The sequence below is a fragment of the Enhydra lutris genome, unplaced genomic scaffold, assembly GCF_002288905.1.
Source record: "Enhydra lutris kenyoni isolate GAN:26980312 unplaced genomic scaffold, ASM228890v2 scaffoldscaffold27, whole genome shotgun sequence".
Lineage (NCBI taxonomy): Eukaryota > Metazoa > Chordata > Mammalia > Carnivora > Mustelidae > Enhydra > Enhydra lutris.
In genome coordinates, this window is record NW_019154111.1 from 16,764,849 (window position 1) to 16,792,551 (window position 27,703).

The following is a 27,703-nucleotide window of genomic DNA, read 5'->3' on the forward strand; positions in this document are numbered from 1 at the left end:
ATTGAGCTGAAGGCAACTGAGACCCTGTAAGCTTGAGAGAAACTTTTGCCCCTCTCTTAACTATATAGAAAAATCTAAACTGAGTGTCTTTCCCAGAATAAATTATTACTAGAGATATATTTTAACTGAGTGGCCCATATGTATGGCTGAGCAAACAGCTAATTACCAAATTATTTGTTCTTCAATGCCCTGTGAATTCACAGTGCCCTGTGAATTGCCCTCCTCCCCTTTGAATCCCCAGGGCCCTATGACATTCCTTAACTCAGGATGGCACATATGCCTCATTTTACCTTTCAGTCTTTGAATCTCTCATGTATACGGGGTTCCTGTATATAGAAAATTAAATTTTATTTTCTCCTGTTTTTCTTCTCCTGTCAAATTAATCCTCAAACCAGCTGGAAGAATCTTTGAAGGGTACAAGAAAATTTTTCCTCCCCAGCAGTATCAAAGTTAAATATCTGAAACTAAAGCATCTCTACAGCTGAACTAGATCTGGTCTATGTTTAGCTGCCAAAAAGTGAGGGGTAGGGTTATATACTCCACTTTAGCTTCCACCAAAGTTAAAGAGTAAGTAAAACCTTTATACATCCAATATAGGTTTACACTCTCCTAACCATCTTATCTATTCTTACATCTATCACTGGGTCAAATACCATGAGGTTCCCCAGGGAACCAGTTGGGTTTTGTTCATACTCCTCTCTGTTCCTACTGTGTGTCAATATCTTATTTTATATTAAATATCCTAGGTCAACACTTAATGTTTTCCCCATATGCACAATGGTATTAGTAAGTCTGTTTTGGGTGTTTTTTTAATTCCAAAATAAATATCTATTCTCATGAGAATGAGAGAAGCTGCTCAATGTAATTAGCCTGCCACTAGGTAGTTGGTTGGACCACTAAAATATGAGGTTCTTTAAGAGCCATAGAGTATTCCAATCTGCCACAAACAATTTCAGCACCATTGAATCTATTGGACCATAAGGGTTAAGCAGTAAAGCTGCTTACACACTCCCATTATCTTGGTCTTGGTTAACCTATCTCCACTTAACTTCTACCTATTTGCAAAATTAACAAATGCTTTTATATATGCACTTTTATGTCTACTAATTGAGTTGTTATATGCTTGCCGAAATTCCATTGTACTTATTCTGATACCTATTTGTGTATATAGTGCTTCTATCGAAAATTGCTTGTTAATTATTATATAAACTAAGTGAAATATGAATGTGAAAAGAAAGTTGATCCTTGAAAAACTAAGTTAAATGGGGGCACCTTAAGCATCTGTCTTCAGCTCAGGTCATGATCTTAGGGTCCTGGGATCCAGCCCTGCATCAGGCTTTCTGCTCAATGGGAAGACTACTTCTCCCTCTCACATCACACCCCCCACAACTTGTAGTCCCTCTCTTGCTATCTCTCTGTGTCAAATAAGTAAATAAAATCTTTAAAAGAAAAAAACTAAGTTAAATGTATGGAAATACTTAATAAAATTAAATTCTTTAAAATTATGATCAATTAGGTATGAGACAATAAAAACTGGGGGAAATCTATGTCTGTAAAGATCTCTGCACTTAAATTGTTTTGCAAGTGTTTCTAAGTTCTCACCCAGTTTAGAAAAGCTTAAATATGGTTATAAAAAAGAAAATGATAATCTAAGCAAAGAAAAACAAAGCCCATTTTTTTTGCACAAAGAAAGCCTTCGTTCTACCTCAAAATATTGATAAATGCACACTTTTATATTTATATACTGAATTTTTGCCTTTTTGAATTACACAAAGCTATACTCCATCATCAAAATAGCAAGTAGTCTAATAAGCATTGTGTGTCTTTCTTAAAGTAAGTGATCTATGATGAAGCAACTTGTCCCTTGGTGTTGACAGCTACTCTACTCATTGATCCTCCAAAAGCTTCAGCGAGGTTTCAGGAGTTTGTATTTCCTTGAATTTCCCACCCTTCATTGGGTACATACTTGTCCTATGTGGGCTTTGGAGGCACAAACAAACTCTGGCTTTCTAAGTCTTGTCAGCTTAATGTCATCAGTAGGTGAGTGATAACCTATAGCATGATAAGATAATCAAGATCCTGCAGGCTGTGGCTCTATTTGGCATAAATCCTTGAGACAATACTATGAATTTGTATTACTATCCCTGCTCAGTGTAATCAAATTTCTGGAGTTTTCAACTATGTTGGGCAAGACAAAACATCATTTTTAAGGTTAATATCTGCTTACCATTCACCAGAGGTGGAAATAAAATCTTCAGTGAGAAAAGCATAATTGGACCAACAGTTGACTACCTTATGGTAATCTATTAATATTCTCCAAAATGCATCTAACTTCTGCCCCTGCCAAGCCAGATGGTTAAATAAGAATGTGATAAGAATCACCAAAACTACAACTTTAAAGTACGAATATTACCTTTGATATATTGTTTTTGTGAAGAAAAAAAGCTCTAGAATCTTCCCTTGCTTCACATTTTCCCTTTCTTTTTGAGTCAGGGGACCAACGTGAGGAATCTGTCAGTTTTGGACTGTGCCTGATATTGCCCCTTCAGATTCACTTTCCATCCTTTTCTATCCTGATCTCTTCCCAGGAGGCTGACCTGTATGAATCACATCATGAAATTTTGAGTCTTCTGATGTCTGGTTGGTTTTAGCTAATGATTCTTTGCAAAGGCGTAAAGTCAGAGTATTTCTTTTTCTGGTTCCCCCTCTGTGAGTTCGAATCATGCTAGCTATACCCCTTGATAGAAAGTTGCTGTTCTCAAAGCTTTCTTGTCTAAACTTCCATCTTACCTTCAGTTTCTGGGAATCCCTCCTTCCCCGTATCCCTTTGGGCCTAGGGATGGTAAAAACTGCACTGTTGTTAGCCCATGTTTCCCTCACTTTGTGTTCCTCTCCAACCTTTGTATGCCTTTGAAATTAGCCCCTTTGTTTAAAAACAAATAAATAAAAACTAGAATTATACTAATTTGAGTGTGCTGTTTGCCCTTGGGACTCAAATTGAAACATTTAGTATAGCACAGGAATGAATACTAGGTTTAATATATATTTGAACTAAGATCAGCACTCACTTTATTACCTTATCTCTACAATCTCCTGTTCTAAAAGAGCACCTTTGTGGCATTTCTGCTCATTCAAGGTGAAATCCAGGGTCCAAAGTCACCAAGAATTTTTAGTATTTTTCTTTCCCATCATAGAGTTTCTGTGGAAATGACCACAGGTCCCTATACAGAAGACTAGGATGGAAATTCATAGGACATACTTATTATTGTCGCAGCATTTCCCTTATTCAAGGAGCTGCCCGTTTATTTCAGTCATAAACCCATCATTAGCTACCACCAAGTTCCTAAATTAGATAATCCACATCAATGCTTCTTTTTATTGAGCAACCCATACTCAGTTTGTTTCTGTTAGTTTATTTTTCCTTATTCTCTACAACCTTGGGGTGTGAAGATTCTCATAGAAATCAGGGAGTTGTTGAGATGCCTGGGTGGTTCAGTCCCTTAAGCATTTGCCTCTGGCTCTGGTCATGATCCCAGGGTCCTGGGATGGAGCCCCACATCAGGCTCCCTGCTCAGCAGGGAGTCAGCTTCTCCCTCTGCCTCCTCCTGCATGCTCTCTCTCTGTCTCTGTCAAATCAATCAATCAATCAGTCTTAAAAAAAAAAAAGTAGTCAGGGAGTCCTTTTCATCTGTAGTGTCTCTCATGACAAAAACCCATTTTGTTGATTTTTTGCTGAACTTCTGTGTCCTTAGTGAATCTATAGTAGCTTTGATATTTTTTGGTTGATATTTTCATTTCTATCAGCAAGTAAGACCATGAGTATCTCTACATTAGAGAAAACAATTCTCCACAATTCATTTCTGAAAGATGTTGGCATGCCACCCACCATTTATTTCTCATGGCCTAGAGAAAGAGGGTCATGTGGCTTTTCTTTGGAGATATACTTAGGGGGTAATTTACACATAATAAATCCACTACAATATTAGTTTTGCTAATAATGTTAACATGTTTGGCTGATGCATTTTCACATGGGATTTAAGGGAAAATAAAGAATTCCGAGGTTGCCACTGTCTGTGTGGCCTGCGTAAGTTCACAGTGCAAGGGAAAGGATTGTGGGAACCAATTGGTTTCTTTGTACATGTAAAATTTCAGATGCCTATTAGCTATCTAGATTGATTGATGGAAATGGACATACCACATGATCTGGAGTTCCTGGATATTCAGCGCTAAAGATATAAATTTGAGAGTCAACAGAATCTAAATGGTATTTAGAGCACAGGACAAGATGAAATTATCTATGGAAAAAAGAGAAAAGGGCTTAAGTCTGATCCCTGGGGCACAGAGGATGTTTAGAAATCAGGTGTCAAAGAAGGAACCAGAAAAGTAAGATGAGAAGCAGCAGCCACTGAAAAGTGTCATGGCAACAAAGTCAAGAGAGTGGTTCAAGAAAGCTATCATGGTTTATTGTCTAATGCTGCTGAGAAATGGAGTAGGATAAAGATGAAAATTACCAATAGGTTGGCAACATGCAAGACTATTTCACTGGAAAGATCAACAAAACAGGAGAATTTAGAAGTGTGGTTTAATGGCAATTGGGAAGAGTTACATTGGAATATAGCACAAATGGTTGGAACCAAATGATTTTTAAAAATCTCTTCCAGCTTAGTTATCTGTGATTCCCCATGACTACATCAACTGTTGGGAAAATGAAAATATAGGGCCCACAGCTGATGTTCCATGAGAGAGATCTTGGATAGCTGATGCTTCAAACCCAGTAAGCTTCAGTAGAATGCATGCTGATCTCAACTCCGATAAGCCATTTTGCATGGTCCAAAATCTGCGGATGAATTAGGTACAATAAAAAATCAGTAATGTGGAAAATAAAGTGGTACCCCTGGGTTTTCAGTACTAAACTAAAAATGTATGAATGGCACATATAATAAAAGGTAAAAATAAAATTTGTTTGGATTTCTACAAAGCTAATGAAAAACTGGCTTAGGGAAAGAAATGAGGCCATCATGTTTGTTGGTACATGCTAATTCTTAGCAGGAAAATTTCAAAGAGAGAAGGGGAGATTAAGTCACTCCACAATAAAAAGGTAGCTGATCAAACTGGAAATTTTGCTAAATTCTTGGGAAAACCAAAATTAAACTTCATAATTAAAAGATGGAATTTCTAGGGGCACCTGGGTGGCTCAGTGGGTTGGGCTTCTGCCTTTGGCTCAGGTCATGATCTCGGGGTCCTGGGATCAAGCCCTGCACTGGGCTCTCTGCTCAGTGGGGAGCCTGCTTCCCCCCCTCTCTCTGCCTGCTGCTCTGCCTACTTGTGATCTCATTCTCTCTGTATCAAATAAATAAGTAAAATCTTCAAAAAAAAAAAAAAGATGGAATTTCTACACCCATGACACTAACAAACTGGTTGTTTTCAATGTACAGGAGTTCCCCCCTACTCCACATTTTCACTTTCTGTGGGTTCAGTTACCTACAGTCAAGATGATCCTCCTTCTGACAAGTGGGCAGAAGGTGAGTAGTAGCCTAACGTTATGTCATGATGCCTATGTCATTGACCTCATTTCTTATCATGATGTAGGCACTTTATCATCTCACATTATAAGAAGAAAGATGAGTACAGAACAATATGGTATTTTGAGAGGAATACCTGGGTGGCTCAGTAGGTTAAGCTTCTGACTCTTGATTTCAGCTCAGGTCATGATCTCAGGGTTGTGGGATGGAGAACCATGTGGGGCGCTCTGCTCAGCCCAGAGTCTGCTTGTTACTCTGCCTCTGCTCCTCCCCTTGCTTGTGCTGTCTTTATATCTCTAAAGTGAATAAACAAAATCTTTTAAAAAAAGATATTTTGAGAGAGAGACCACATTCATATAACTCTTATTATATTGTTATAATTGTTCTATATTATTATTATTGTTAATATCTTACTATGCTTAATTTACAAATGAAACTTTATCATGGATAGGAAAAAACATAGTATATATAGGGTTTGGTGTGATCTGCAGTTTCAGGCATCCATTGGGGGTGTAAAATGGATGCCCTGAGGATAAGGGGGAACTACTGTAGCTCTCAAAAGTGCTTTAACGGAGGCCAAAGTGTTTTTGGCTTGTGAGACTAAGTGATAAATTGCTTGGCCAGCATGTTCTTCCTCTCCAAGCTCATGGAAGCTTTTTGTTACATTTTCAGAGACAGTTGGTTAACAAATCTAGATAATCAAACTAAAAACTACTCTTATTAAAAGCTTAGAGTATTGAAAGTATTGAAAATAACTTGAAAAGTATTCTTTTTTTTTAAGATTTTATTTATTTATTTGACAGACAGAGATCACAGGTAAGCAGAGAGGCAGGCAGAGAGAGGAAGGGAAGCAGGCTCCCCGCTGAGCAGAGAGCCCAATACAGGGCTCGATTCCAGGACCCTGGGATCATGACCTGAGCGAGGGCAGAGGCTTTAACGCACTGAGCCACCCAGGCGCCCCGAAAAGTGTTCTTTGTAGTGAAATAACATTGTAAACCACAAAATATAACTATGGGTCTAAGAGCTCCAAAGCTTTTTTTATTTTTAATTAGAGAAGCATGATAATTAAAAATGAATTCTCAAGAGAGGTGACTAAAATTTTATTTAGCTGTCTTTCAAATTACAGTAAAAAAGTGGTAATTTTTTGAAATTATAAGCAAATAATACTCTTGAGAATGTTAAATTCACTTAACTATTTTTCTTAATTTAGTATATATTTAAGAATCTGGTTTATTGCATCTATTTTACAATTTTATTGATCCTTGTATAGAAAGAACAACATATTGAGTTATTCTGGTTAAAACATTATTATTGGTAAGTAAGTCACTAATAAATGTTTATTATTACCCATTGACAAGCATAGACATGTAACCTGACATACCAACACAGGAGAATTAAATACCTAACTAGAAGTATAAAAAGTAAATAGAATGAAATGATTTGCATAAAATGATTTAATATTGAAATACCATATTTTCAGGGGCACCTGGATGGCTCAGTCGTTAGGCGTCTGCCTTCGGCTCAGGTCATGATCCCGGGATTCTGGGATCGAGCCCCGCATCGGGCTCCCGGCTTGGTGGGAAGCCTGCTTCTCCCTCTCTCACTCTCCCTGCTTGTGTTCCCTCTCTCGCTGTGTCTCTCTGTCAAATAAATAAATACAATATTAAAAAAAAAAAAAAAAAAGAAATACCATATTTTCAGAAGTCAAAAAAGAATTACCAGTTAAGCTATTATAATTCATTACCAAAAAGTTTGTTGTTAACATAGTCTTGAATATGGGATGTATAACATTACATGTAATGTAATATGTAGTATGACGATTTTCATTATAGGCACTTCTTAATCATTCTCCAAATTCTCCTCTATAGTATCTCTATTTGGTAGTAAAATTAATTCTCATCAATTATTTTAGAAGTCAGTTCTGTTTGTTGGTGTCTAATTCAAAGAGAGAATGACTCCATGCAGTGGTTCTTAATGAGCACACACCTATGAATTACCCACTTGACTTGCAAATAATGGCCCGAGAGAATGATGAAAAGAATGGTAGGAAGCAGTTGTATCCACGATTTGATTGAAGGAAGGTCTTTGTCACAAGTGCATGAGGGAGTTAACAGGGTGGTTTTCTAACTTGCTCCTTTCTACATTAGAAAAATAAAAGATCTTTGAACCACATGGTAATATTAACAGTAGTAAGTAAAGGCACATAAAGCCAGCTATGTAAAACATAAGGATACATACTTCTGACATGATCAAGCAGGTTAAAACATAATAAATTAAAATTTGAGTTATATTCTACCCAATTGGTAAATTGTGCATAATAATAGTAAACAGCAAGGATTTTGTTGTATAAGATAAAAAAGAAAGTCCATGTAATGCGAACTCAGCACACAGTAAATGTTTAAGAGTGGAAGCTCTGGTGAGCAGGTGAGGGGTGCCTGGGTGGCTATGTTGGTTCAGCACCTGCCTTCAGCTCAGGTCATGATTATGAGGCCCCTGTTGGGCTCTCTGCTCAGCCAACAGGAAGTGTGCTTCTCCCTCTCCCTCTGCCACTCTGCATCTGTTCTCTCTCACTCATGCTTGCTCTCAATAAAAAAATAAAATCTTAAAAAAAAAAAAAGAAGGATAATGAAGTCATCTCAAAAGTCTCACCATAAAAAGTCTTTATCTGTTAGGAGTAAATTTCATACTCTTTGACATAGCAATATCCACTTTTTTCTAAAGATTCCTAAAGATTTTCCTACAGAAATTATTAGATATATATGCAATGATTTTCACAGAAGTTAATATGAACAAAGATACTGTTAGCAACCTAAGTCTTAAAAGGGCAATGTTTAAAAAAAAAAGGCAATGTTTAAATCAATCATGATTCACTATGTATCACAAAACACTATGAAACTGTTTTAAACAATGTTGAAGAATAATACTGGATGGAAGGATACATTTTTAATGGCATATTGCTAAATGGTAAAATTCGTACACCAGAGATGATGTAACTAACTATGTTTTGAATATATGTAAATAACATTGATGTGATATTACTTATATTTTAAAATTTACATATAAATTATAAATACACTCATAATGAAAAATATATACCTAAACTGAACAGTCATGACTGTTATTACTTGTGTCTTTTATTCTTTTTTCTGTGTTTTTTTCTTTTCTGTGTATTTCCAATTTTCCATCTGACTCTGCTTTATTTTTATAATGTTAATATCAAGTGAATGATCTTCTAAAGGACTTTTTCACAGATGCTGATAAGACTAGGAGAAGTATTTATTGAGTACACTGATTTGAATTGAAAATTTAGATTGTAAAGTTTCCTAGAATCATAAATCAAGAATTATGGCCAATGCTGAAATGAATACTGGAATGAATGACTGAGAATCCATAAGGCCAACTTTAAGTATTCTTGTAAGCTGCATTCTAAGAATGACCCACAGAGTCTTCAAGCAGTTTGGGACCGACCCTACTACACTAAATCAAGCGGATCCTTCTTCAACAAGCTCATTATGAGGTAATCTCAATGATTGTTAATGCCTTAAAATCTGTACAGAATGTGGCCCTCTCTTCATATTCTGAAAAACTGAGAGAAAAAGCTAGCATTAAGAGGTTGGCAAGTGAGTATGAGAATCCAAGCAGCAGATGGCTCTGGTGGTCTTCAGCAGGTGCTCATTTACATATTTTGGCCATAACTACCCTCGCCTTTCCCCCAGCATGGTAATATGCTCTGGCTTGAATGCACGTTTAGACCAAAAGCTGTGAGATATAGTGAAAGATGTACTGACTATAGAGTCTTATGTTTGATTTATGATCCTGGCTCTTATGCTAAGTATATGCACAGTCTTGAACATGTCCCTTGAACTTTGTGAATGCCCCTTATCTCAACCAGATTTGCTAGTCATATTACTCATGCACAGATTAAAAGGAACTAATGGAAAATTTGGCTTAGAAGACTTGGATTCACCATAAGTCATTGCCATTTAAAAACCCCAAATTTGGGAAGAAATAGAATGGTGTAGTGGGCAAAAACACACAAATTGCAGGTCAGATATTTTGGTTGTCTCCTTGTCAATAATAATAGCATGACCTTTAACACACATAATTTCATCCATCCTCAATATCCATGTATAATGTGAGTACAAGAAAGGGAAACGAGACAACAGGAGTTGAGCTGTATTATCTTTAAGATCATATTAAACCATAAAATAATTATGCTTTCTTAAAGTATAAAATAATTACGTTCAATGAAGTAAGTAATCTGGTAACCTTTTTTCTGGAGAAAAGTATGTTCGTTCTGAAATTTTAAATGTTAAAATTAATTAATAGGAACATTAATAGGAATACATAATATAACAGTATTGACATAAAGGCTATGTATAACAATATCACTGAAACAAAATGATATTTAAGTAGATGTAATATTGAATAATATTTTGCAACACACTTTATCTATGAATAGAAAATAATTGATAGATCCCCTAGATGTATGTTACCTTTCTCTTTTAATACAAGCTAAATATAAGGGTTCCTTCCTAAATATAACATTATTCTATAGTATTAGTATCATAAACTTTTATTATTATGAGCCTTAGAGATACCAGAAATATTGCCTAATTTAGTCTTTAGGTACCAAAAAAAGTTTTGAGTTAGTAACTTAAAGAAATATTAAAATTTTAAGGAAACAATTTGAACTAGTTTAAAACATGTTTTGTGGAAAGTGATGAGTTGTTTTTTTAATATTCATTGCTATTTATGTAAGATCTTTCAAGTATGGTTACTTCATAATCTGTGCACTATAAAATAAATTGATTATGAAAAAATTCTCCTTGACAAAGTAATAAAATTATCTGGACATATTAAAATGATATAGTAAAATACATTAATATCACATTAAATAAACTAAACTAAAAAAATTAAACGCAAGTTTTATCTGGAGTTCATTCATTTATTGAACAAGGTTTAATTGAGTGTCTGATGTGTATGCAGCATTGCTAAATTAAAGTTTTCAAATAAAATTAGGTGAATACTTACTTGAGAGGAAAATCAGTAATCTAAGTTTCTTTGTATTGTTATTTGGTCTTTGTGATATGCTATCTACCTATATGTAATGGCATCTTCCTATTCCCTGAAAACTTTTGGTTATTTGGAACTTTAGAAAAAAGGAAGCATAGAGAAATTTTATAACTAAAGACCAGCTTAAATGAATAGTATTAGAGATCACAAAGGATCGCACCAACCAAATTATTTTCATTCTAGGATGCAGAAAAATAAGCAGGTTTCAAATGTAATATATGTAATTATGAGTATGAATTATGTCATCGCTCAAAAGAATAATATCTTTCAATTTGAATTTTCATAGATTTTGGAGAGAGGATGATAGTGAATCATATTCAAAGGGGACAAATCTTTTTGCTATAGACTATTTTACTTACTGAGAGAAATGCATTTCCATCCCTGAAAGAGAATAGCAATGAGTTCTGCAATCTGAACAAGTTATCAAGTTTTCAGGCAAGCATGATACAATATAAGAAAATACAGAAAAAGAAATGCTCAAAAATCTTGCGAACAATCCATTTATTTTACAATAGTTGCTTCAAATCCAAAGAAAATCAAGAGCTTCCCTGTTACTGAGACTTAAATATTTTCTGAAGAACTAACTGCCTAGACTTTTCAGAAACCTACTTTCCAGATACCAATTGAATTGTTTTTTAAGTTTTAAAACTGACATTCAGAAAGATTGGTCAAATCTATCAGAAGTGGTAGTATTTTTCAATAGTGATATCCAAGTCAACTGTATTCTAGGATTGTTGCAAGTTTTCACAGAGCTAGAACAAATAATCCTAAAATTTGTAGGGAACCACAGAAGACCCCAAATAACTAAAGCAATCCTGAAAAAGAAAAGCAAAGCTGGAAGCATCACAATTCCAACTTCATGCTATATTACAAAGCTGTAGTCATTGAGACAGTATAGTACTGACATAAAAAGAGACACATAGATCGATGGAACAGAATAGAAAACCCAGAAATGGACCCACTACTATGTGGTCAACCAATCTTCAGCAAAGCAAGAAAAAATATCCAATGGAAAAAAAATAGTCTCTTCTACAAATACTAACGGGAAAACTGAACAGATACACACAGAAAAAAATGACCACTTTTTTATACCATACACAGAAATAAAATCAGAATGGATGAAAGATCTAAATGTGAGAAACCACCAAAATACTCAAGGAGAAATAGCCAGCAACCTCTCTGACATCAGCCTTAGCAACTTTTTACTAAACAACTGTCCTGAGGAAAGGGAAACAAAAACAATGAACTATTAGGACCTCACCAAAATAAAAAGCTTCTGCACAGCAAAGGAAACAATCAACAAAACTAAAAGGCAACATATGGAATGGAAGAAGATATTTGCAAATGACATATCTGATAAAGGGCTACTATCAAAAATCCATAAAGAACTTACCAAACTCAAGTCCCAAAAAAAAACAAATAGCCCAGTTAAGAAATAGGTAGAAGACATGAAGAGATATTTTTCCAAAGAAGACATACAAATGGCCAACAGGCACATGAAAAAGTGCTCAACATCACTTATCAAGAGGAAAGTACAAATCAAAACCATGATGAGCTATCACCTCACACCAGTCAGAATGGCTAAGCAGAGGAGAGAACAGATTTTGGCAAGGATGTGGAAAAGGGGAACCCTCTCACACTGTTGGTGGGAATGCAAACTGGTGCAGCCGCTCTGGAAAACAGTATGGAGGTTCCTCAAAAAGTTAGGAATAGAACTGCCTTATGACTCAGCAATTTTACCACTAAGTTTTATCCAAAGGATACAAAAATACTGATTCAAAGGGACACATGCACCCTGATGTTTATAGCAGCATTATCAACAATAACTAAATTTGGAACAATGCCATTTGCAATGATGGATAGAGCTAGAGTATAATATGCTAAGCGAAATAAGTCGGTCAGAAAAAGGCAAATACCATGTGATTTCACTCATGTATGGAATTTAAGAATCAAAACAGATGAACATAGGGGAAGGAAGATAAAAAACAAAAGAACAGAGATGAAGGCAAACTGTAAGAGACTCTTAACCACAGAGAACAAACTGAGGCTTGGTTGGGGATGTCTAAATGGGTGGTGGGTATTAAGGAAGGCACTTGTGATGAGCACTGGATGTTATATGTAAGTGATGAATCAGCAAATTCTATTCCTGAAACCAACATTATACTCTATGTTAACTAACTAGAATTTAAATAAAAACTTGAAACAAAACAAACCAAAAAAGTCAATTATATTACTTTAGGTATAAATGGACTCAATATGCTTATGCATAGTATAGTGAAAGAATGAATTTGATTATCACAGAAATATAAAGTAATTGCCACTAGTTCTCTTAAAAGGCTAGGATGGGGGCACCTGGGTGGCTCAGTTAAGTGTCTGTCTTGGGCTCAGGTCATGATCCCAGGATCCTGGGATTGAGCCCCAAATCGGGCTCCCTGCTCCATGGGAGCCCTGCTTCTCCCTCTCCCACTCCCCCTGCTTGTGTTCCCTCTCTCACTGTGTCTCGCTCTGTCAAATAAATAAATAAAAACTTTAAAAAAAGTTAGGATGGAATTGATGCATAATTTCATCAAAGGTTGCAAAGGATTTCCATTGATCACTCACCATTCAGTAAAGAGGACTAATAAGCCACTTTTGACCATCTTTACTCTTGTTGACATTTCATATTTTCTTATTTATTTTTTCTTCTGGGTTTTAAAATTACTCCTGACTTAAAAAAATTAAATTAAAAAATAATAAAAAATTAATCCTGGCAGCCAGTTTTAAAACTTCTTTCTTTCATGGGAAAACTTGCAACAGAATTATTTAAAATAATAGCCAATAATGAAAACATGTATGGCATCATGCAATTGAAAAATAATTTTACACTGAATATTTTCCTTATTGATAGATCATACACTATTTTGTTTCTTAAAATAAGTTGAGATGCATGTAGAACTTAAATGAAGTTGCTTTCATGGTAGTAAGGATTAAGGTGTGCTGAGATAAAGTGGTGCATCTTCCATTTTTCACACATATTCAAAAAGTAAAATTGAACTGGTAAATAAGTTTATCGACACGAAAATTAATATTGAAAAAATATATAAGCCCCAAGATTGGGTAGGGGTATTTCATGAAAGCACATATTTTTGTAATGATTCTCAAGAATGAAAAAGAGAATCAGAGAAAGAAAGAGAGACAAAAAGCACACAAGCATCCAGTGTAACAATTTTTTTTTCCTTCAGAAATAGCTTAGATTTCATTTTTGTCCTAAGGAAATAGAAATGTAATATGGAACATTTTACTTTGACAGAACTGACATCTTGAAAACAAAGGCAAAAGGTGACAAGAATTTTAACAAGAGTGAATGAGAACTATTTTATTTTTATTTTTTTTTAAGATTTTATTTATTTACTTGAGAGAGAGAGCAGTAGCAAGGGGTGAGGCAGAAAGAGAGTGAGAAGCAAACTCCCTGCTGAGCAGGGAGCCTGCCTTGGGGCTTGATCCCAAGACCGTGGGATCAAGACCTGAGCTGAAGACAGATGCTTAACCAACTGAGCCACCCAGCACCCCAACACTCTTTTTAATTTGGAGCTGCACAATGAATCAGGGTGCAAGAACTTATAACTAGAGAAGAGAATGGAGAATAATTTATTTCTCAATAAATATCTTTCCAAAAACTTTTAGAAATAATGTTCTCTTCTATAGATCATATCTTGTACATCAGCATCACCTTCTTGATGACAGATGGCAAACAGCACAAAGGAAGTTTAGGGGCTGGACAAGAGAATTTAGGCAGAAGTAAAGTAAAATCCTCTCAAATATATGACAAGTCTGTAAAAAATAAATAAAAAAATAAAAATAAAAACTGCCAGAAATAGATGCCTACACTTTAAACTTCCTTTTTGTTGCTCAATCCATTGGACCATGTTCTCTCTCAGGATGTGCTGAATTGAGCAATTCTTATTCACAACGCTAGAAGCAAATGGGTATACACTGATTCTGTTTTAAGCCTGAATGGGTGTGAACCGACAGGTAGCTTGATGAAGGCAGTCATATGACGACTCTTTGTAAGAAAATGTTTGACAAGCTGTCAAAACTCTTTTGAAGAAAGAAATAGTGGATAGAGTTGCTCTAAGGAATACATGTCAATTCAGTTATCTTATTTCTACATCATATTTTGATGCTAGATGAGTAATCTCTGTGGATCGCATGCTAAAAATCAGGTTAATGTAAAGTGAATCAGACTGACTTTGAAGCATTTAGCTAATGTTAACATTCACGCCAAAATTTTGTCACAGGATCAGCTCGGTATTACCAAGATTTAAAACAAATATTGATAATCTACAAATACAAGTTTATGCCTGATCAAATAATTCAACACAAACACTGTGGTTCAGAGGCTTATGTATCAAATGTCAAAAGTTAAAATCTAAAGAGAAAAGCTGTCAGGAATAGGGAAAAAAGGGTAATTCTCTGAAAACAGACAAAACCTGCAATCTGTCATCTGAGTAATGAGATCAAGAAAGAGCTGTAGAGTTGACATGTTGAGTGGAAGGTGATTAAAAAAAAAAACAACTCTATCACTCATTAAAATATGTTTATGGCTTGCCATTTCTCAAGGAATATCATGCAACTAATTTAACTTTCGCATTTTAGGCACTCTGTGATCTCAATGTCACATGACTGTTCTCATTCCCTACATTCCAGACACACTAGACTTCTTATCTGATCTCAACATTTACTGTCTTCAGGCCTTCACTACTCATCCCTTTGAATTCCTCTTTTTCTCTGCCTCTGACTGGTGAAACTTTGCCTAACTTTTTAAACTCTATTCAAATACTCAAACCCCTTATCTTCTAAGAAAACGTCTCTGATTTTCTGGTGGGAATTATGCTCTCTTGTGTATATACAGATTTTGATTTGACTCTATAATTGATTTCATCACATTCTGCCATAAATTATGGTTAATTTTATACATCTGTCTCTTCCCTATATATAGTCCTAGAGCACAGGAACTATATTAGTCACTTTGTATCTCATTTATATTTGAAAGGTTTTGTGGAATCTTACTACACTTGATTCTTGAAGGAGATAGGTTTGTACTGCATAAGTCCACATATAGGAAGTTTTCTTTTTTTATATAAATACAGTACAATACTGTAAATGTATTTTCTCAATAACATTTCTTTTCTCTAGCTTATTTTATTATAAGAATATAGTATGTAATACATATAACTCTAAAAATATGTGTAATTGGCTATGTTATTAAAAAGGCTTCCAGTTGACAGTGGGCTATTAGTAGTTTGGGGGGAATCAAGTTATACGGGGATTTTTGACTGCATGGGGGGCGTCAGTGCCACTAGTACCCATGTTATTCAAGGGTCAACTGTAAGTGAATTAATTGACAGATAATATTTCATTTAAATATCCTGTGCAAAACAAAAACAAACCCCAAAACCTCAAAAAGTCTTTGTAGACCTTGATTTCCCATTTTATATAAATTGGGGAAGCATCCTCTGGGGTCTTCTGCCAGGGTCTCCTTTGCCATTTGAGCACCCAAGTATTATTCTAATGCAATGACATATCTTTGAAAAATTCTCATACTTACCTATTTATCTCCTGGTGTTTGACTATAGCTTGACGTATTCGTTTCTAATAGTACCACACACTCCTTCTCATTTGGGATAATAACAGTCTCCGGGCAAAACATCACACTGACTGTACTCTGAAGGCTGCAAGTTAAACTTGGAGGCATGAAATGTTGACAATAATTTTTATATAAAATTTTAGTATAAATTTTATGTAAATTTCATATGCTTTATATACTTTTATATCTATACTTTTATATAAATTTTTATATACTTTATGTACTTTTATATCTACGTGAAATTTCAGATGCTAGACTAAAATGAGGAATATTTCTTTACTGTGCAATAACTGCAGGGTGTTCCACAATAATATCCCGAAGTTTCCTCTCTAGCAGAATGGAAACGTGTCTTTGTGTTTACTGATTTAAAAGAAAAATATTATGTTGGAGTTACAGTCCAACATAAACTCAGACCTCACCAGAGCTCTCAGCAGTTAACATCTTCTAACTAAGCCTTGTAATGTTAATATTTTATGAAAAGACTGGCTTAAGTGATCAATATAAGAACTACCTCCACCAGGAAATCATGTGTTTGCCCTGTTCCAGCAATCGTGCAACTCAGCTATTTGTTTTAACATTGTTAAGACCTCCATAGGCATCCAGGGAAGAAAGAGTGCCTTAAGACTGAAACTTGTCTTTGTGAGGCAAGAACAAAGGAAGTTGAAGTTTGAGGAAACAAACAGCTTCAACTTCAGAATTATTCCTTTCCTTTCTCATTCCTTGGCTTTGTGTCTCTGTTCTCGAGTTACACTGCCCTTGATCCTTCAATTGATGAAGACTTCTGATCCATCAGTGTTAGAACCAACCCATCGCCTACCTGCTGCTTCAATTTCTTCAGATCTCCCCGATGTTGATTAATACATGAAACTTAGACCTCCTGCTCTGCTTCGTCTCTTTTATCTACTTACCTGGCCATTGGATACTTCCCTTGCCGGGACATAGCACATCTGTCTGTGTGCTATGAGGAATTCATTACAGTTCCTCAAAGGGCTTCTCTACTCACTGGCTGAAGAGGTAAGCACAAATAACAGTTTTTACCTTCTTAACTTTTCTCAAATACCAGTTGACCATCAGCTTATCAAAATCATTGAATTTACATTTTTACTGTGAAGAAAGGATCAGGGAGAAGAATGGCATATCAGTTTTCCAGGGCTGCATAACAAATTACCACAGGATTTCAAAAAACAAATTTACTCTCCCACAGTTCTGGAGGCTAGAAGTCCAAAACAAGGGTATTGAAAAGTTTGGTTCCTATTGAGGACTGTGAGGGAGACACTCTGATCTCTCTTAGCTTTTGGTGGTTGCTGACAATCCTCAGTGACCCTGGTTTGTTGAGGTACCCACTCCAAGATGCCTGCTTTATCCTTATATGGTGTTCTCTCTGTATGTCTGTCTCTATGTCTTCTCTCTTCTTATAAGGACACTATCTGTACTGGATTAAGAGCCTACCCTACTCTAGTATGACTGCATCTTCAATAATTACCTCTGCAAAACCCTCTGTTCAAATAAATCACATTCTGAGATAGAAGAAATGAGAATTTCAACATATCTTTTCAGAGAATGCAATTAAATCTATAACAAGTAGTATATGCTGACTGGTCACATTTGATAGCAAAAATTTAGGACTATTCAAAATTATTAGAATTTATGACTTCAGATAAATATATTCCTGCTTCTATAGGTATGGTTTCTCTGCCTCAGATTCTTCTCAAAGTCTTTGTCTAATTCATATTAGTGGGATTTAGGGGTTTTATTGTTGTTCTTTATTTTGTTTGCGGTAACTTTAAATGCTCTCACACTTGTACTATAAACAGATATACAGTTCATTCAATAAATATTTACATCTCTATTCATTATAAGATACTGTTTGGGGAACAAGAGGGGTTTACAAAAAATATGTAAGGGCAACTCATTCCTTCAGGGATGTTTTAATTTAGAAGAAGATTATCTAAATTCTAAGGTACTTACTGTACTAAACTTCTTTAAAAAAAAAAAAAAGTACAAGAAATGCATTATAGATTCCAATAGAGGTGAAAATGACGTCCGCTGAAGAAATGAGGGAAAGCTTCCTACTAGCACAGTTTTAAGTTTAGGTGTTAAAGGACAAATTCAGGAGAAAAGCAATGTATACTGGGTTAGGTAAAAGTATACAACTCTTGGGGCGCCTGGGTGGCTCAGTGGTTAAAGCCTCTGCCTTCAGCTTAGGTTATGATCCCAGTGTCCTGGGATTGAGCCCAGCGTCAAGCTCTCTGCTCAGCGGGGAGCCTGCTTCCTCCTCTCTCTCTCTGCCTTCCTCTCTGCCTACCTGTGATCTCTGTCAAATAAATAAATAAAATCTTAAAAAAAAAAAAAGTATACATCTCTTGCCTACCACCCCCCCCGCCACCAAATTCTGAACTTCTTCGATTCCATCATCTTATAATATGAAAACAGATTGATAATAGGCAACATTTCAGGCAGAAGAAAATCAAATTTTGAATAAAGAAAGGATGGCAAGGAGAATACATTTCAGTGTGGTTGGATCAGAGCTAAGGGAACTAACCGGAGATGAGACTGGAAAGGTGGGCCATGTATGACCCAAGGTAGTTGCCAACAGCAACAGCTCAACCTCCTGCTCTCAGGACAGTCTCGATCAGAAATAAGAGATATATAAACATTTCCCAGCCAAAAACCTTGAGTTAAGTTTCAAGTCACCTTTACTACAAGTTCTGCGGCTTCCTAAGTCCAGTAATGTCATTTGTGTCTGAGTTTATAAAAATCTAGAAGAGCGCTCTGGGGAATGGGTAGTACCTATGTGTTGCTAGTGAAAATTTAAATTGTAGCATGTTTGCAGAGCAATCTTACAACATCTATTAGAAATGAAAATTTATAAATTCTCTGCCCAGGAGTTCATCTCTTGAGAATCTATCCTAAAAACATTTAAGAGCTAGTAGATAAAAATCTAGGTAGAAGGATATATGATAACATTGTTAATGGTGAAGAAAAAATTAAAAACAAAAACCCAATATGAATAACCACCATAACAGAAGAATGAGGGATGCCTGGGTGGTTCACTTGGTTAAACCTCTAACTCTTGATTTTAGCTCAGGTCATAATCCCAGAGTTGTGAGATAGATCCCTGTGTTGGGCCCTGTGCCGGATGTGGAGTTTGCTTATCCTTCTTCCTCTGCCCCCACCAATGCAAACAAACAAACAAACAAAACAGAGGAATGATCAAATGAAACTAAATTATTATTATTATTAATGACTTAATTTTGCATGTATTATGCTTTTATTTAATCCAGTTGAGTTGATCTGATTTCACAGTTCTGTTTGTAAAGGATTACTCTATTACTATGAAAGAGTAACAATAAAGCAACAATAAAGGATTTTATGTGAAATTTTAAAACTTCCTAGTTCATACATGAATATACTATCACCATCTAAACAATTTCAGGCAATTATTGTCTCCTCGCTGTTCTTGCTCCTATTCCAGAGATAAGGACAATAATTAGTGTGTATTTACTCTTCCAGGCTGTTTTTTCCATGTATTCGCAAATACATGTGGCAAAGATTGCTGCTGTCATGTATGTTTCCCCTTCTTCCTTTACTGAAGAGCTTCTGGATTCTGGAGTTTTACCTGGATGCCTAGCTGCTCAGCCCAAGATTCGGCTTCCCCACCTCCCTTATAGTTTTATTGTGGTCCCATGACTGGGCAGTGGGATGGGAGTGGAACTTCCAGATTGGGCCCTTCAATAAGGGATTGGGTGTATACTCCTCTTGCTGGCTGAGATTCTGGGGGGTACTTAAGCAGTGTTATGGGAGCTACAGAGGTTGTATGTTGAGGCTGGAGAAACTGGCCTGCCAGCCTTGAACTGTTTTTGTTCTACCCATTACTTAAGAGCAAAATAAATTCCTGCCTTAAAAAATAATAGTAATAATAATAATTTTTTGTGGATAATAGGCAACTTTTTTCTCACTTTTCCTTTAGAAAAGTTGAGTGCATATATTCCATTATTACTTTTGAGTATCTTGATTGAAGTCATGAAGACAATTCTTTTTCTCCTTTAAAAATTCATGTATTACAGAAGAAACATGTATTTATTATAGAAAATCTAAAAAACAATATAAGCAAAATGAGGAAAAATCTTACTCATTGATAAATATTATTTACCTTTCAGTATATATTGTCCCAAGACTTTTTTCCCCCTGAAAAATATTTTTCACTAAAATGATATCATACAAAATGAGATGTTGGTGATAAATTAGTTTCTTATTGCTGTTTTATCAAATTATTGAAAATTTAGAGGCTTAAAAACAAATTTACAACAGGCTTGGGTGGAGGAAGAAATCAAACTTTGTCAGGTCTGAAAAACCTCAGCCAACCAAGAGGAGCTCTAGAGCAAGTCTTAACTTTTCAGAGTGGTTTATGTCAGGTCCAAATTGTTAAATCCTACCCCAACCTGCATCAAGTGCTCGGTGTGGGCTGTCCAAGGAAGGGAGGGAGGTTAGGCAAAGCAGCTATCTGAAGCTGACACTGACCCAGAAGGAACTGTCAGGGGGAGGCTGTCTGCCAACCACACCCCTGTGGCTGAGCAAGAAATCTGTCCTTGAAGGGGGTATCTGCATGTCCCCTACATAATGTATTTAAGACATTATCTATTGATTACTCTTCTATAATTTAGTTTTTTCATTTAATGTATTTTGAACATTTCCCAAAGACATGCATATTTCTTAATGTCTAATACTCATGATATCTACAACAGATATTTCATAGTTGGGCTTTTGGGTTATGTTCATTGTTTTCACTCTTATGAATAATTATGCCACGAACCACGAACATTAGAAATATTTAATAATGTTCACCTTAGACGTGCTCTTTCCTACCTGGCCAAACTACCAATCACATTTTTTCCCCATTTCCCCTAATGACAGCATATTGGAATGGGATGTGGTAAAGCCAAAACTTTGCAATTTACCTTTCAAAAGTTGTATTTTAGGACAAGTTGCTATACTTGTGGTGGCATTAAGATCTAAAGTGTACCTTATGAATGTAATTTTACTCTATGAATACTAAGATATAGGAAATCTTGTCAAATTTTGTAAAAGTTAAACTTTAATTTTAAAAATACAAATCTATAGCAAATCCGGGCGCCTGGGTGGCTCAGCTGGTTAAGCGACTGCCTTCGGCTCAGGTCATGATCCGGAGTTCCGGGATGGAGTCCCACATCAGGCTCCCTGCATAGCAGGGAGTCTGCTTCTCCCACTGACCTCTCTCCTCTCATGCTCTTTCTCTCTCATATTCCCTCTCTCTCAAATAAATAAACAAAATCTTTAAAAATAATACAAATCTATAGCAAATCTGAAATTCCTCCTTTATGGTCAACCTGCCTCCCTCTCTAAGGTTTCCTGGTGCTCCTCACCTCCAACTGACTGACGCTGTCCTGCCAATCCCATTGTCCTGGAGTTTACCTTTATTCCCAGGGAGACACAAAGGATTGCTCTCCTACTCTTTGAAACTAACCCTAAACCAGGGGTAATGCCTTGAAATCACACAGACTATGGATATTTACACATTCCCCTTACATTAAGCCAATCCTGAGTGCATGTTTGAGTCTACCAAGGAGAGCCAAGAATTCTCCACACAGAGAAAAAGTGGTTGGGAGATGAACAAACTTCATTCCTCTCCGGACTGAAGGTTAGTCATCTTAGGAGTCATGTCTGCTTATCTTCTTGGCAAATGTCTTTGTCCAGAAGCACTGAGAGAATTAGGACACATTTGGGAACAAATCTGTACCAAATAGGGAAAATTTTTGATAATGTTTTCAAATATGAAATGCTTTTCACATAGACAGATACATAAATAATTCTGCCAGCACTTGGAAGTAAAACTGCATTCACAAAAATAACTTTGCATCCTTAAAAACATCCCACTCACAATTGCTCAGTATAGAATGTTTATTTTGCGCCTGTTTCTTTCATTTCTAAGACCAACTTTCAAATTTAATTGGCTACTAAATTGTCATGTCACAGATAGGGCAAATTTTACACTGTTAAATGCTCAGTGAACCTGTATTAAAAATAATTTTAGGTTTGTATTTTAAAAATGTCATGTGCCTATACTGTCCTCCCTTCACTTAGAAAATTAATATGAAATAACCCTGAAGACACATACAAAGTTACATAACAAAAACTCCTTTATGAACACCTGCCTTTGGTTCAGGTCATGAACTCCTTTATGAAATACTTCATTAGCAAAGTAAGGACAATTTTTTTTTTTTGCTAGAATTTATCAGCAAACTGGTATTTATATGTCTGTGTATGTACACAGAATTTTTTTATCTTCCAAGGTAAGGGATATTACACCTGCATACAGAGCAGTCACTATGACAAATTATTGATGAAAACAAACAATAAGCTCTTGTTCACTTTTATGGAAAAGCACTGGGTGGAAATGAAATTAACTGAAGTAAATATGATCTGACAGTTGGATGATAGTGCTGAACTAATTAGTGTAACACTAAATGAAAAGAAGGCATATTTGGGTGCCAAACCAAGATATCTCATTTTAAACAGACCCTTCAGCTTTCTTTTAAAGTATATAAAGGAAATGACAATCTCCAAATGAATTTCTCACCTACTTTAACTTACAAACTTTCACACTAATAGTGAAAATAGTAAAAAAGGATTACAAGCATCAGTGAGATCATGGATCATTTAGCATTTCTATTTAAGTTGCTGTGCTTTTTTCTGATTATAAGGCCATTTTTAATAACTATTAAGACAGTAATACCTTGAAACATAATAATTGTGTAATTACCATTATAACCTGCTACAGTCTTCCGTCAAAGCAACTGTTATCGATGGAATTTGCTCAATGTAGGGCCAAGGAAGATGCAAGCAGAGTAGAGGTAAAGATGATCGTTCTCTTCAGATCTTGATTCTAAAGTAGACATTTATGTCAGGAGGAATATAAGCCTTCATATACTGTGTACTCTAACTCCCCATTTTTCAGTTGTTGGAACAGGTCATAAATGTCTTGAGGGACAGAGGGCTGGTTAGCAGGGAAGCACAGACCTACAATGATAGAGCATTTCTAGTGGTAAAATTGCTTTGGCTCATCGGTCCTACAGTTCATTATATAGCCAGGAATTGGTCCCCAAGTTCATAACAGTAACAGTATCCGTTGGTGCCAAAAAGCTGGCGGGTTTCTAAAAACCCTGGACTTTCAACTGGGTCTGACTCCCTCCCATATTTGTATCTAATAAGGTAGAATTTTAGTTCTTTCATCCCTGCAAAATATCTGGACCTTCTCCTCTTGCTCTTTCTTTTTTCTACATTACTCCACTCCCCTGAGATCGATTCTTAATTTTATTTGCTTCTTCCTGCTCCTACATGTATTGCCCTGAAAGTTACAGAAGATAATGGCTTTCTGGCTTGGTATTCATCTCTTGTTCTCCAACTCCCTTTACCTCTGGCCATGCCAGGGAAAGAATAGGAATCAGAATCATGGAAAGTTTGCAAACAAGAAAATGATGTTAAATAACAGTCTGGCGAGAGAGAAAAAAGATGTGAGGTCAAAAGAGTGAAAGATTAAAGACAAACTAGAATGTGGTAGATATGTTAGGATTTATTCTTTAAGACAGTCACCAAGAAAAATGCAAGGATGTTGGTGACCACTTATGTGAAATGCCAACTTCATGTTGTAGAAAGGAGCCAGACAGCTTAGAAGGACCTGTCCCTTGAAATGCCCTTGTTTACCCCCATCCCATCTGCCTGAACAACTATTCATTCCTCAGCTTCCTCCTGTGGTCTCTCTTGTATCATCTGCTTTTTCCTTTGATAACATTTGCTGCCATCTGAAACTAATGTATTTTATTTATTTGTGAATATGTTTATTGTCTCTCTTTCCTAATGGAGTGTATGCTATGTGACATTAGGAGCATTTCCTTCTTGTTTACAACTATAGCCAGAACTCATTAAGGACTGAACATGTTGTGATGAGCACTGGCTGTTATATGTGAGTGATAAATTATTAAATTCAGGGCGCCAAGGCAGCTCAGTCAGTTAAACACCTGCCTTTGGTTCAGGTCATGATCTCAGGGTTCTGGGATCAAGTCTGCTTCTCCCTCTCACTCCCCCTCTGTGCTCTCCCTCTCTCAAATAAATAAAATCTTAAAAAAAAAAAAATCACTAGATTCTACTCCTGAAACCAGTACTATACTATATGTTAACTAACTTGAATTTAAATAAAATCTTGGAAGAAAAACAAACAAACAAACAAACAAACATTGATAGCCAGCACTGAGCACAGTGCCTGGCACAAAATTGATGCTTAATAACTTTGATAAATGCATGCATGCATAAATGAATGAACAAATGAAGATCCAGTTCAAGCATCATATCTTGTAAACTTTTTGCTACACACCTTAGTAATTTCTTTCTTGTTATAATGACGGCACCTCCTATATACAGTTGTATTCTATTTCAATAAACACATCTGTTTACTTTTGATATCTAATAAAATATGAGTCCCCTAAAGATTGGGTCATGTATTATTTCTGTTGGAATTCCCAACCACTTAGCATATAGTTTTGTGAGCAGATGAACAGTTTTGAGAAAATATTATTAGGTTTCCAGAGCCATACTGACTACCTGAGAAAATTAAAATTTCATAAGCTATCAGATGTGATAAATATAGTTTTTTATAATTCAGATAGTAGAGACGTTTATATTATTTGCTTAAGGAGATATATCATAATCTAACTATATGTTTTCTCCTTGCCTATAATTCTGATCAATTTTATCCACTTCCTTGGCAAAAAAAAAAAAAAAAGCTATTTAATATAGGCAAATTCAAGGCTAAGAAACATTTCTGTTGTATTCTTTTTAAGAATTGGTTTCTAGCCTTACTCTTCACCATCTTCAACTTTTAGATGCTGTGGTGCTTGAAAATAATTGTGAGTTTCTCAAGCATGCTTAATAAAAATTCCAGGAATACCAGAGACTTCTTGACAACAGACATTAGTTTAAAGGAAAAGTCATTTTCCACTGCTTTGCAAACTTTTCACTTAATAAGATGCCTTACATTTAATCAAGTTAGAAAGAGACAGGATACAAAAATGTGGACTTTTTTTTTTTTAACAATATAGGACGCAGATTAAGGAAAACTGTTAATATTTTTCTCCATTATGGATATTAACTCTTGGTCTTTTTGCCTGAACATTTATTTAGATGAATTTTCAATAAAAGGTATAAGATGTATGTGCTTTGACTTTCTTAAAAGTGTTATTATTGAGCAACCAAGTATTCCAGGTGCCCAAAGAGTTTCCTGGGATACAGGATTTTCAGTGCTAAAATCAGGCAAAACAGGATGCTTATTCTCCCTAGACTGATATAACACTTTTTTTTCTTTTTTAACTTAAATAATACACTTGAGTCTAGAATTTTACAAGAATGCATCTCTAAGGTATAAAGAGAGAAAGGTAACTCATTTTTGTTTGAAAGGTTGACACTTTTATGTTTCATTTTTATCCCAAGATGATGATGATTATTTATTTATAATAGTTGTAAGGGTACATGGCACTTACGAACACCTAAAAGACAAAGCTCCAGTGAGGTTTCCCATGTAACTCGATTTACAATACACCATGTAAGAGCAAAAGGGGAGACAGAAAAAGTTGGAAAAAAATCAATACTGGAAGGCTTAGTGAAAGAAATGTGTTCTAAGCTTTCAAGGAGAGGTGTCAAGAAATAAAAGGAAGTTTGTTCAAGTAGGACTAATCTAGTTTTAAACCTTTTGAGAATTATACATGCATAAGTAATAGGAAAATGGATTTTTCTACCTTTTTTTCTTATCACATCGTCTTAGTGAAGTTTTTTTTTAAAGTCATCATTTTACAATGACCCTCTTTAACCTTACTACTGTTTTCTGCCTTAAACCCTTTTCCCTGGAAGTTGTACAGCTACACCAGCTTCTTATGGTTAATATTTGTCAGGTATATAATTTTTATTCCACTTTTTCAAATTTACCATGTGACTATGTTTAAGATGTGCCTTTTAAAATAGCATATAGCTGGATGCCTGGATGGCTCAGTTGGTTAAGTATCCGACTCTTGGTTTCAGCTCAGGTCATGATCTCAGGGTTGTGAGATGGCGTCCCTGTGTCGGGCTCCATCCTGGGCGTGGAGCTTGTTTAACATTCTCTCTTCCTCTCCCTTTGCCTCTCACCCCCTAATAAATTGCATATAGCTGGAAAATTGGAATCCAGTCATCAAATTTTCACCTTTTAACTGTCGAGTTTATTACATTTTCCTTTATCATGTTTCTTAGTATTTTATTCCTGCCAAATTACTTTGTATTTTATGTCCTTTTTTTCCCTCTACTGCCTCCAGTTGCACTGACAAACCGTCTTTATTCCATTTTTTTCCTTCTAAACTATTGGAAGTTATACATTATTTTTCTGTTATTTTAGTGGTTCCCCTTAGGTTTCTAATATATGTAACCTAACAAAGTCTAACATTAATCAATATCCTTATACTCCTCACCCCATGATATAAGTAACTTCTAACTCCTCCCCTGTACTTCGTTTAATATTTTCATCGTCTTATTTTTAAACCACACACAATTAGTCATTATTTTTACAGCAATTTTCATTTAGGTTTACTTCATATTTACCAATATCCATTCTTACCATCCATTTATGAATTCTGTTCCTACCGTCTGGGTACAATTTTCTTCTTCCGATAGTCAATTACTGAGCAGTACTTTAAATGATGGAGTCTCTAGTGACTAAAAACAAAAATCCAGTAAATGAAAAGTCCTCTATCTGAAAATATCTCCACCCTCCCCCACAACTCCTGAAGAATTATTTAGTGGGGTACAGAACTCTAAACTGGTAGTTATTTCCTCTAAGCATTGTGAGACTATTATTTATTTTTATTTTCTAAGCTTTCTTACTGTTTTTGAGATATCTGCTGCAGCCCAAATGCTATTTCTGTGTAGTTAATCTCTTCCTCCCTCTCACCTTTTCTTTCCTGGTAATCTTCTTTCTCCTGATTGTCTTTATTTTTTTGTTGCCTCTGGTGTCCAGCAGTTTCAGTTGGATATTATTGGCATAACTTTATTTGTATTTATTCTGGTTAGAAGTCATTGTGCCTCTGGACTGTAAGGAATCTTATTTATTTTTCCTCAACCTGGAAAAACTTTTATTATTATTTCAAATATTGCCCCTCTCTTACTCTACTTCTCTAAGTTATATATATATATATATATATATATATATATATATGTATATATATATTTTTTTTTTTAATTTCTCAGAACAGCCCAGAGAGATACATATACATACATTCTTACATATATATATATATATGATTTTCTATTCTGTCTTCTACATGTCTTAGTCTCTCTTTCATTTGCTTAATCTTTGTATCTCTCTGGGCTGTTCTGAGAAATTCAAACATTTCAACATTTTCTCTTCAGCTTTATTTCATCTACT

At 35.4% G+C, this 27,703-nt stretch overlaps 1 long non-coding RNA gene across 4 annotated transcripts; it reads right to left on the reverse strand.

Moving 5' to 3' along the window:
* Positions 1 to 5,789: 5,789 nt before the first annotated feature.
* On the reverse strand, positions 5,790 to 27,416 carry LOC111151967. 4 transcript variants are annotated; one of them, XR_002640893.1, is made up of 7 exons: positions 26,897 to 27,416; positions 23,024 to 23,280; positions 17,133 to 17,230; positions 16,186 to 16,309; positions 9,765 to 9,819; positions 7,509 to 7,660; positions 7,133 to 7,162 (listed from the first exon to the last, which is right to left on the reverse strand). It is a non-coding gene; the product is annotated as an uncharacterized LOC111151967 (long non-coding RNA). The 4 variants fall into 4 exon arrangements; XR_002640894.1 differs by lacking the exons at positions 7,133 to 7,162; positions 9,765 to 9,819 and adding an exon at positions 5,790 to 5,818; XR_002640895.1 differs by lacking the exon at positions 9,765 to 9,819 and having other exon boundaries at positions 23,024 to 23,146.
* Between the last annotated feature and the right edge of the window lie 287 nt (positions 27,417 to 27,703).